Raw genomic sequence first — 6,000 nt, 5'->3', positions numbered from 1 at the left:
ATCCAGATAAAGCAATAATGACTGACACTGCTGGTCTCCGAAAATTCGCTGCAAAAGCCTTTGAAACGTGCTAGGGGCGTTACAAAGTCCAAAGGGCATTCTGTTCCACTCGAAAAGTCCGAATGGAGTACAGAAAGCCGTCTTAGCCTTATCAGACTCAGCAACGGGCACTTGATGGTACCCACTAGCAAGATCTAGCGTAGAAAACCAGCAGGCCCCAGAAAGAGAGTCCAAGGTCTCCTCGATGCGGGGCAGTGGGAACGCATCCTTACGGGTTTTGCTGTTCAACTGGCGGTAGTCTACGCACAAGCGGGGACTCCCATCTTTTTTCTTAACCAGGACGATAGGGGACGCATAAGGGCTGCAACTCTCCCGTATTATCTGCGTCTCAAGTAGCTGTTGGATGTGCGACTTGACTACCTCATACTCAGAAGGTGGGAGCCGGCGATAACGCTGCCGGACAAGGGTATTGTCAACTAGGGGAATCTCGTGAGCTATAAGGCGAGTACAACCCAGATCCCCATCATGCGCGGCAAAAACTGAGCTGTACTGCAGCAGCACTGACCTGACCTGTTCCTGATCTTGATCTGATAGGGCGGATAAGTCAAGGGCTTCTATCTTGGCTTGAACAGAGTCAGGGGCTATCGGCTTCGGACACAGATGCATATGCTGCCCTTACTTCAGCTACTCCTGGAGGCAAGCTAGTGATGTAGACTTCTGCCAAGCTACCAAGAATGCAGTGGGGATACAGTAAAAACATCGTTCGTACCCACGTTAACCACAGGGATAAAGCTGTACCCCTAGTTACCTGGACTATTGCTGGAGATGCCAGAAGACCACCTGGCAACCCAGAGGATGGAGGCTCAAACAGGGCAGATGCCCCTAACATTGTGCTGGAACAAGTGGTGGCTATGAACTTAAGTGCTCCCCCAGGGACACGGTGAGCCCTCCCCCCACGTACTCGGACAATTCTATCCGGGACCTCAGACGTTAAATTGGCATGGTGGCATTGCTGCAAGGCTTCAAGTACTGGGCCAGGGGCCTGCCCTACAGTAGGGGATTTAAACAAGGAGGGGCCGTGTTGGCAGAACAACTCGTTGTAACATTTACTGATAATGTTCATCCCTAAGATACCAGGAACATGAGATGGAGAACCCCCTGTGGGGTCTTTGACTACTAACACCCCGCACCCTGGTATGTCCTTGTCACAGAGCTTCACGTCTAGCTCCAAGTAGCCGAGATATGGAATGGCCAGGCCATTTGCTGCACGAAGCTGCAGCCAATGACACAGCCTGAGACGGTCCTGACCCCATGGCTCAAAATTACTTTTGAAGAAAGTCTCTGTGATGGTAGATACCATGGATCCGGTGTCTAACAGACAAGGCACCTCCACACCCCCCATGCTAACACTCACATGGGGACATGATGACATCAGCTGAGGCACAGCCCCTACATCCCCCCTCTTAACTCCAGAACCACTAAAAACCCCACCCGATCTGCGGCTCAACAGGTCGGTGGGCGCTAGTTTTCCTGCACCTGACTGGACTGGGTGGCCCGTTGGAAAGACTGGGATGGATTAGAAAAGGTAGCCGCCCTAGGACGTGGCGGGACCCTTTGGCTTTCACAATCTCGGGCAAAGTGACCTGGCTCCTGACACCTCCTGCAAATGACTGGACCAGAAAAGACTCTGTTCTGGGGCCTAGAGGCCTGGAGGAGGCCGACATTACGAGTGAGCAGGTCAAGTTGTGCCTGCTGACGTTTTAAAATCTCTTTTAATTCTACCAATTCAGGGTTGGGGACCGGGCTACTTGGTGCTGGGTGCGTGTTACCTCGCACCCCATACTGTATACCGTAGACAGAAGGGACAGACTGACTCCTGTTCCTCATAACTATTGGCATCCCCTCCCGTTCCCATCTCATAGCCTCCCCCCGAACATCAAGTAAAGTGGCTGTGGGCTGGCGACGGATAAACTGATTCAAGTCTCTACGGAGACCCCCATCAATCACATACTCAATGAACTGGTCACGTAGCATTACCTCGGCATTTGGGATAGCCTGGGATGACGCCTGCTTTATCTTCCCCATCAAACTCATCAAAGCAAGTGAGAATTCGAGTAAGCTCTCTCCATCCTGTTGCTTCCTTGAATAGAAGGCCTCCTGTAAGGACACATGTGACTGAGTGCAACCATACAACTCACGCAAGATCGTACGAATTTTCATTGGATCGGTCCTCTCAGCAGCAGGCCGATATTTGATCTCCTCCCTTGCTTCTCCTTCTAGATGGTCATAAAGAAAGAACGCTTGGTCAGCTAAGGAGAGGTGCCGAGCCCGCATGCAAGCTTGCACCTCCTCCTCCCATTCGTCAAAACCTATACCAGCCCTACCACTAAAGATTGGGCATTTCCGATCCCTAGGAATGAAAACAAATCTGTCAGTTGGCACATTACCCGGAGGACCTGCAGGGGGGGGGTCTGCTTGGCGTGCTGGCCGTTCTTGCCGCAAATGGTCATTGTCTGCGTTAAGCTGCGCGACCATATCCCTAAGCTGCTGCATTTCTTCATTAGCCATGGTTACTGTAACCCACTGCCACAGATAAATAAGGAGAAGCGTTCTCAACTATAAAAAGAGAGGGGATCAACTATACCTGTTATCTGCTCCACGAAGGCTGCTGCTGTTTTGTTTTTCACACACTCAACCACACAATTAGTAGGCCTACAACAGGAGTAATAGACAAAAATTGATAAACAGTTCCACAACACTGGATCAACTGGTGCAAAATACAGAAACAAAATAAGAATCCACGTCTTGCCTGTACAGTGCAGTCCTGCCGACTACGCCAGATTGTAGTGAGGGCAGTAGAGGGGAAGATGGTTATACCCCAAATTAGTCCGACTACGCCACCCCAGGGAAAACTTACACCAGTAAGCCCCAGGGAATACTTCAAAGTAATTGTCAGTATGCTGTTTATTATACTAGTAATTTCAGTTTATACACCAAGGCAAAAAACAGGTTCGAAATGCACGAGGCGACAGACGGGATTCCAGTTCAAGAATGTTTATTAACAACTGAGGGAAGGGAGAGTGGGAGTGAAGAGGTGGATCATGAAATGACCTGCAACGAGACTGACAAGTTAGCAAGATACAAAAATATATTTATTGAATATCATTTATGTCAGTAAGGCTAAAACAGGGAAACTAGTAGACTAGAGTCTAGGCAGTGCTAAGTAGGACTTACCTGAGGGAGGCAGACTAGCAGACGGCGTGCTCTTGGATCCACACCGCTCACACGTGCACACACACTCAAAGAAGTGGTTATAAGGTGAACTATGACACGGCAAGCAACCCACAGCACACTGCACACACAGCACAATCACGGCACACCCACAGCACACTAACCAGCTTGATACACCCGCATGCAGTGACAGGGGCCCACCACCAGGTGCCTAGCCTCCCTCTGGAAGCACCGCAACTGCTTAACAAATAAAATGAAAACAATTATGGCACCAGGGGATATCAACAGTCCATCCTAAGCATGAAACACTCAGACAGTAATAGCAATCATGTATCGAGGCTAACTACAGACCAGAACAAACAACAAGCATGCACCAGGACAGCTACAGCACCACCAGCCTTATGCCCAGTCACATGCAGACAGAAAACACACTAGACAGAAGCATTACTCCATTGGAGTGGACAAGATGGTACAATGCTCAGACAAAAAGAACATAACAAAGAAAACGAAAACCCAGCTCAGATATATGTCAGACCAGCATGCACAACAACAGTTTGGCAGAGTCACGAGCATGCTGAATCACACACGCATTGTCAGGCTTAAACAAAACAGCAGCACCTTTGTGATCAGGCAGTTATCAGACAGTTATCAGACGGTTATCACAGGAACGACGAGGTCAGCGGCGAAGTACGGTTCCTCACTAATAAACAGATGCGCTAATTAGAGCCAGTGTGAAAAGAGGCTACTCCTCCAGCGTTAATGAAAATAGGAAAGGCATACCTGAACATGCAGGGACAAGGACATACCGAAGGCGAGCGTCAGAGGGAAGGCTAGGAATACAGGGCTACAAAACAAACACGAAAAGGTAAGCCCAAAAGTAATGGGTAAAAGTTGTACCACTCGCCAGCAAACAAACACCTACCCGGCAAATCAGGAAAGCACCTCAACAGGAGAAGGGGTGTGGTTACAGACACCGTAATGCACGCACACAACGTCTGGTCCTTTTATCTCCATCTAAGTGGAGGTTATCAGTGACTAGGCTGACGATAGTTGGGCTGATTGAATGTGAATGTAAAAGCAGGGAGTGTAGGTGTAACAACACCACCCTACCACACGTGGAAACAAATGGCTGGAAAAACTGTTTATAAAACATAGACATGCTCACTATGAGAGAGAGAGCTATGAGGTTCATCGTGTAACTCATTGTGTAAATACCACCAATATGTCTTGTTTGATCTCCATCCCAGATTGATAATTTGTTGGGTGTTCAGCTAAAATGTGAATCATATGCAGATTCACCTAATTGCTTAATCGCCGGCTGATGCTGTGCATGGTATGGTTGAAATGAAATGTACACATGGATGTCATGTCTTCTTTAAAAACGAAGATTGCATTTTAGTCTGCATGTGTCAACATTAACAAAAAAGTGCTAATTGGGACAAAATTACCGTAATTTCCGGACTATTGAACGCACCTGAATATAAGCCTCACCCACTGAATTTTTAAAAAATAATTATTTTTAACATAAATAAGCCGCACATGTCTATAAGCCGCAGGTGCCTACCGGTACATTGACACAAATTAACTTTACACAGGCTAAAATGAATATCAAAAGTAATACAACAGTGATGCATATTATTAGTTTTGCCAGTTACGATAAGTGCACTGTTGCTTTAAGAGAGCACAGTTGCAAGAGTCAATCAGAAGTTAGGACGTTAGATTGAAGACAGGAGTGAGTGAGATAGAAGAAAGACGCTAGTTTGAAACCAGTGAGCTAAAGAACTTGAAAAGACTGGATTTGTATTGTTGTAAACTTTTTTTTAATTTTCTAAAGTGTTTTGAGTTGTGTTCTGTCTACGCCGGTAGACTGTGGTTATTTTGACATTAGTTAAGTTATTGAAAGATACTGTGAAATCGCGTGGAGCTAAGCATCCATGCGGCTGCATCCATGCTAGCATCCTAGCTCCACAAAGCCACTGTAAACACAAAGCCACTGTATACAGTCACAGGTATCATCATAATCCATAAATTAGTCGCGTCATTGTTTAAGCCGCGAGGTTCAAAGCATGGGAAAAAAGTAGCGGCTTATAGTCCGGAAATTACGATACTCAAGTGTTACTACATCTTCCGCCAGAGCATATGCCTATGTGGAGTGGAGGTTTGTGATATGATGTCATGCTGCCTTGGAAATGTTTTAAATATAAAATACTGAAGTTTATTTTGATGCATGTTCTGGTTGCTGTATTTTGTATTTTATTTGGATAATTTTACAACCAATTAATTTAGATGTATTTTTGCCCATCCTTGGCTAGAGCTCATCTGTGTGTTTTAATGTGATTGCTTCTAGTCATATAGAGCTAATTCTGATGGCATTGGAAGGATGCAGAAATGGTGTTCTTCAGTTGCACTGATGAAAACTTGAGACAGTTCTTCCGCTTGAGTTGAAATATATATTTTTGAATTAGGCCTACCAGACATATTTGAGCTGAAATCTATGATGTATAAATATGATACAATTCCATGGGTCAAATGTCAGTCTTTAAAGACTTTGTACTTTGCAGATTTCTTGAAGAAAACTTGTTGATATCAGCACAGGAAACTTTGCCTTTAAAAAGTTGCACTGGCGTAAATAATCTCAAAGAGTTTCAATAACACCATTGGAAAGCCGCCATATGCCCTGAAATGTGAGATTCATTTTTTTTCCTCACAGAAAATCTATACCATAGTTTATACCTGTTTATCATTTGGTGATATAATGCGGCCTTTGGC

General features: G+C 45.8%; 1 long non-coding RNA gene across 1 annotated transcript; it reads right to left on the bottom strand.

The window, feature by feature from the left end:
• Positions 1-3,505: 3,505 nt before the first annotated feature.
• On the bottom strand, positions 3,506-4,339 carry LOC116224539. The gene is made up of 3 exons (XR_004165625.1): positions 4,154-4,339; positions 4,012-4,075; positions 3,506-3,931 (listed from the first exon to the last, which is right to left on the bottom strand). It is a non-coding gene; the product is annotated as an uncharacterized LOC116224539 (long non-coding RNA).
• Positions 4,340-6,000: the final 1,661 nt, after the last annotated feature.

This window comes from Clupea harengus, chromosome 2 (assembly GCF_900700415.2).
Source record: "Clupea harengus chromosome 2, Ch_v2.0.2, whole genome shotgun sequence".
Classification (NCBI taxonomy): domain Eukaryota; kingdom Metazoa; phylum Chordata; class Actinopteri; order Clupeiformes; family Clupeidae; genus Clupea; species Clupea harengus.
This window is presented reverse-complemented; position numbering and strand designations above follow the sequence as displayed.